The 6,308-nt window shown below is 41.6% G+C and overlaps 1 pseudogene; it reads left to right on the top strand.

Annotated features, from left to right (window-relative positions):
- Window positions 1-282: 282 nt before the first annotated feature.
- LOC147419702 (uncharacterized) lies at window positions 283-1,780 on the top strand (annotated as a pseudogene).
- Window positions 1,781-6,308: the final 4,528 nt, after the last annotated feature.

Below are 6,308 nucleotides of genomic sequence, written 5' to 3'. Positions count from 1 at the left end.
TCCCACAATCAGTAAAGCCCGGCCCCATTGCAACAATAGAAAGCTCAAATGTCGCCGTCCCCTCTTTGTGCAAACTCAGCTCCCGGGGCTTGCTCCTCTTCCCTGCAGCCCTACCACCTCCCTGCTGATCATGGGCTCCCAGAGCCTAGGTCGCCCTCTTCTTGCTCCCAGGCTCACCGAGCCGTCTCCAACATGCAGTGCACCCTCTTGTGTTGGGCGATTAATAATCCATGTCATCACACAGTCAGCACAACGGTTCGCATCCCAATTCACGTGACTTGTAACTACCTCATCCTTGTGTATATAACAACCTCTCTGGTAGTTAATGTATCATCGCCTTCTTGCCCACGCCTCTGCGTTCTCTCTCTCTCTCTCTCTCTCTCTCTCTCTCTCTCTCTCTCCCTTTCTCTCACATGATATCATCGCAGCAGGCGACCCTGGCTGCCCTGTACCAAACCCCACCATGCCTCATGCGCATACCTTGCAGCTTTGGCGAAGAGCCTCATGGCTGGCTCTCCTCGCTGCCCTGCGGCAAGCACGCCATGCCTCCTGCTTCGCAACCCCTGCTGTGGCAAAGCGCAGCACTTCCTTGCATCTGGTACTGCTCAGATCACATCCATTCTCCGTCAACTTTGCACGATGCATGGACCACTTCGTCAAGCTTCTCTTGCCCCACTCAATGGTCATGCACCTGCTGACAGTAATCAGTACTTCCAACATTTCTCTTTTGAGGGCCTCTACCAAAGCAACACTCAACTCAATTCTACAGGCTTGATTCAACTTCCCTCGCCAAGACCTTCACCTTCAACCCCCTTTGACCCTGGCGGTAATGTTGACCCTACTCCGCTACCTCTCGTCGAGATCCATCTCCTCAATTTGGTAGCAAACGAGGCAACAACTTTCCAAGCATGCTACACTCAGCTCAATTTACAATTCATTCTCTTACGGGGGCGCAAATCCAACAACCATGAAGCAGTCTACTTTTTTCACTTGCGGGGGCGATATGATGGTGTTCAAGTTTCAAGAACTAAAACTCTTCATGCTGATTTCAAAGCTGACTTTCCTGGTATTCTAGCTTCATTGATTCACAAGAAGTGGGACCTCAACAATCTAATGAAGGAGAATCTTGATCCAAGTTAAAGACCTTGGTAGTCACACCAAGATGCTATAAGGAAATTGCATAATTGCATAAGCATATTGTATCTACCCAAAGCATGTAGATTGAATCTCACACTTTACACATGCATGCCCTTTCTATGACGACATGTCTTACGGGGGCGTGTTGGACGATTAATAATCCATGTCATCACACAGTCATCACCTGAGTCAGCACATTAATGTATCATCGCCTTCTTGCCCACGCCTCTGCGTGCTCTCTCTCTCTCTCTCTCTCTCTCTCTCTCTCATCTTGTTCGTGCAGTTCACCCTGTGGGCAGCCCTTCATATGGTGCCCTCCTCCTCCTGTGGCATTCCGCACACGTGGAGACCCCCCTCCAGCATTCGGTTGAAGTCCCGCTCCTCCATCTTTGCATTTGCCATGCAAATCACCTTTTTCAACTTTGGGTAGCACTCCCACTCAAAGCAATGTTCGGCGGCGGCCTTGTATACCGTAGGATCATTAAAAAAACTCCCTTGCGAAGACTTCAGTGTTATTGGTGAGCATAGCCCTCTCTGCAAAGATGGTTTTAGGGCAACAAGATCTCCACCAAGAAAATAAAAAATGCTATGAATTACCTACAAAGTGTCCCCTTTAGCATAACCGCGATACGTTCAGACCCGAAACATTTCAACCTACGCTAAGGCCTCACTAAAACGTCTGACTCAAACGTCAATTTTGTGTATATATAGAGTTATGTATTGACAAAATAGGTGTTCATAGTGCAATGAGTGAAGATACATGCTATGTTACCCTTGAAATAGCATATACATAATAAATAAATAAAAATTAATGGTCAAATTCTCTAAAGAAATTTTTCTATTTTAGGCGTTTTACAACAGGCATTTCACCTGTTTCAATCGTTTCACCCGTTTCGTGTTTCAAGCCTGCTGAAACGCGTTTCGCGGTTACGTTGGTCCCCTTTGGCATACACATCCCAACTGCACCTGCTACAATCTGCTTCTAGCATATGCTCAAGCCTTCCACAATTATCCTTCTTAGTTATGTATATCTGCTTCTGGCTTCTCAGTGGGTAGACAGTGTTTGGTTGCACCAACGTTCTCTTCCCACAATAGTGTAGCACGAAAGGCGTGTGCCAAACCCTTGAACTCTGGAAGACACTCTCGAAATAGACACCCCTCCTTTTCGAGTTGGAAATGGCTGCAACCACATGATGTATCTAACCACTCTGAACTATAACCTTAAAAAAACTATATTGGATAACTCCCTCCTTTCCAAAATAAATTACATAAATAAATAAACAATAAATAAATAAAAATGGATTGTTGCTTTTGAGTTTCCATTGACATCCCTCCCCACTCTCTCTAACACTGCACCTTTGTTCTCTACATCATTCTCTTTATTGTGCATAAAAAATAAAGGAGCATCCCTCCCCACTCTCTCTAACATTGCAAGTTTGTTCTTTGCATCGTTCTCTTTACCCTAGCATGCACACATGGAAATGGAAAAAAGTTTTCAGCACTTGGTCAACAAAAACATAAGCTTGAGAGTCTCCACAATAGTGAGTTTCTACCCGATGTTTGACTCAATACCGACAACACCAATAAAAGCAATCATATGAGTGCTAGAAAGAAGTTGTGTAGTATAGCATACACCACTAAATCAACATTGTCTAATTGTCAATCCAACAAGTAGTAGACTTAGTTAGGGCATGAAAAATCTTATTGTCAATCCAACAAGTAGTAGACTTGGTTAGGGCATGAGAAATCTAACAAATTGTGAGAGAGCTCTAGTTAAGAAGGAGATGGAGACGACTCTAATGGGAATGAAGCATGAGAGAAGCCATGGTAGGGCTACCCTCTCTACCTCTTCAATTTATCGCAACTAAAGCCTATCATCCATGAAAATTTTTGTTACAAAAAAGTTGCCTAGGATATTAGATTACTAGTGCAATCATTTTGTTTTAATTTCTTTGAAAGACGCAGGCTTTGGAGAATTATGAAGATTGACTTAGGCAAGTGTATTAACCATAAGTACTCATCCATTGAAGATTTTAGTACTTCTTAATGGTGACCACTAGATCATCCTTGTTGGGAGCCTAATGCCCCCATCAAGTAGTTCTTGTATGTGTTCTAGTGTGGGAAGGATCATGGGACACCTCTTCCTACATGGGATCACACTGTTAATAATAGAAACACTACAAGAGGTCACTTGAATTCCGGTGTCACTGGTGGGCGTCAGTATATGTGTGTGTATTTATGGAGGGAGCTAAGGTTTTTTTAAATTTCATTTTCAAATTTCCGACGCCTCTTCCGGCACGTCTTTTGACGGCAGCGCGAATGCGCATTGATCCGACGCCCCTTCCGATGACTGTTCCAACGGTTGTACCGATAGTTGTACCGTCGGTACCTACAAAAATCAAAACCGTAGGCTTTCTCTGCGCATTTCTCGTAATTCTTGTGCCACTTATCAAGCTCTCCTCTTCACCCTCTCTCACAGATCTACTGCGATACACGCCGTCGGAGGTGCTAATCTTGCTTGTGGGTTAGCGCATAACACTAAGGTAAGATTGTTTTCATGTTTACTTGTAGATTTAGGGTTTAGGGTTTAACTTTCTATTTGTGTGTGCGTTTTGTAGGTTCCAGGACTTTTACAACAACTTTCATTGCTCAAATAGGACTAATGTGAGTGTTCAAGACTTTAAATGCATATTAAGTTTATTTAAATTACTTTGTATTAAGAAAAGAAAATTTCATGCTTTAAACTTTGAATACTTTAAACTTTGAATGATTTAAAAGAAATCAGGATTTGTTATGTGAAATTTCATTTTAAATTATGGAAAAAATTTGTTTAAGTTTATGAAAACATCTTGTTTTGAAGAAAATTTTTATTGAATTATGTCGTTTTTCAAATTATGTAGTTGATGGGTTTATGTTTTAGGTTAAGTTTAGGTTCGGTTACTTAAGTTAAGCTACATTGTTATGTTATGTTATACATTAGGTTAGGTTAGGTTAAGCTAGGTTATCTTATACGCTAGGTTAGATTAAGTTAAGCTATGTTAGGTTAAGCTATATTAGGTTAGGTTATCTTAGAAGTTAGGTTAGGTAAAGTTAATCTACGTTAGGTTTAGTTACGTTAGGTTATGTTATGTTAAGTTAGGTAAAGCTACATTAGGTTAAGTTAAGTTAAGCTATGTTCGACAATACGGCAAGCTATAGAACTTACCCACAGCGCATATTAAAAACAACACAATGGCGATCTGTTCCTCAATACAACAAGCCATAACCACAACACATATGCATTGTGGGCAAGCTCTATGGATTTCGGCAAGCTCTATGGCTTTCCATATTGCCAACGACTCGCCATTGTGTTGTTTATATGTCCGCGAGCGGATTTCAAATCCTAAAATAGCACCATGGCGAGCCGTTTGGCAATACGGCAAGCCATAGATCTTGTTTAAAATGCATATGCATTGTGGGCAAGCTTTATGGCTTGCCCTATTGCCAAACGGCTCTCCATGGTGTTGTCTATATATTTGCAAGAGATTTTCAAGCGCTAAAATTACCTATGCCCCTAAAAACAACACAATGGCGATCAGTTTGACAATACAGCAAGCCATAAAGCTTGCCCACAAGGCGTATGCATTGTGGGCAAGCTCTATGGCTTTCCATATTGCTAACGGATCCTTCAAGGCATATAGGATCTTCCTTGCTCTGTGCATGAAGAGTTGATGGACTTTTGGGAATAATGACCATGTGCCCCAAGGCTTCCTCTTTTGTGCAAGGCCTTTTCATGATGCCATCATTTCTCATGATATGAAGGTATTGAAAGGGATGACAATTGTGACACACTACCTTCAAATCAACTCGATCTACTAAAAATTTCCACACATTTAGATGATTGGTTTATCCAAATAAAATCTGAATTTGCACTATAACTCAATTACCAATTAATTTACAATGCAACTCACATAGGCATGTTCAAGGAGTATGTAGACTGTACTTGTTGAATTTGGTGAAAAATGGTGGCCCTAATGGCTCGTAGCAAGCAAAAAACTTGCACGTACTCTAGGTTTCCAAGAAGCCTAGCTCTCTCTCTCTCTCTCTCTCTCTCTCTCTCTCTCTCTCACACACACACACACACACACACACACACACACACACACACACACACTCACACAAAATGCAAATGAGGCCTACTTTGCCTTACTTTTGCTATATGTATCCGACTTACTAAGAACCTCAAGCATACTCTTACCTTATTGCCTGTATTGCTCATGTCATATCATCTACCACTCAAATAGCTCACTATTTGGATATCTTATTGATGTTTGCCCTTGCTTCTATGAAATTGATCAATTGTGTGTTGACAAAGAATTTGATTTGTATCAAATCTTTCAAAACTCGCCCTCTATCCATAACACTTAAACAAAGCTCTTGCATCTGCTCAATCAAATCCTGAACATTACCTACCCAATGTTGAGGAATGGTTGCGATTCCATAATTTTCTTGGTTCTCCACTTGGGCTTCTTCTGTCGGAACTTAGAGCGACGGGCTGGGAGTTGTAGCTTCATACCCTATTGCACCCTGATTGATCTTCTTCTTGATTTTCCTGCTCTTTGCTTATGCAATCGCAACCAAACCATTCTAATTCTTTGGACTCTTCAAATCTACCTTCTCTCAAACTTTGGGATGAAAACACACCATGATCTCTCCAATTTGAAGTACTTGCCATTGGCCAACTATATAGCGGTTACAAACTCTAACCCAACCTGTTCAAAATGGTTAAGAAAAACAACAAATTCTTCATTTACATATTTCCTTAAAGTTTTCAACCTTGCATACAAATCAAGCGGAGACACCTATTTACAAAAATCCTATAGGAAGCGAGCCCGCAGGGCCGGCCATATCAATTACTAGGTTCTCCCTCCAAATCATCAAACCATACCTTTTCTTTGCCTGAGATCAACAGTGGAATCATCTACATCTTGCTATCTTTATTTGGCATATGAAACGACAGCTTGCCGCTGAAAATCCTCCAGATCCTCCTTGCCGCTAAAAATCAGCACGTAACTTTGTGTTTTCATCACTTCTTTGTGAAAGAAAACACCTTTCTTGATCAAATTAATGAGCAATCAGATGCTCCTCACTAGAGGCACCAGAAGATGGACAGGGGAATGTAAGCATATCCA

This window comes from Adiantum capillus-veneris, chromosome 29 (genome assembly GCF_014529385.1).
Source record: "Adiantum capillus-veneris isolate H3 chromosome 29, ASM1452938v2, whole genome shotgun sequence".
Taxonomy (NCBI): Eukaryota; Viridiplantae; Streptophyta; class Polypodiopsida; order Polypodiales; family Pteridaceae; genus Adiantum; species Adiantum capillus-veneris.
The sequence above is the reverse complement of the archived record's forward strand: the minus strand, read 5'-3'. Positions and strand labels throughout refer to the sequence as shown.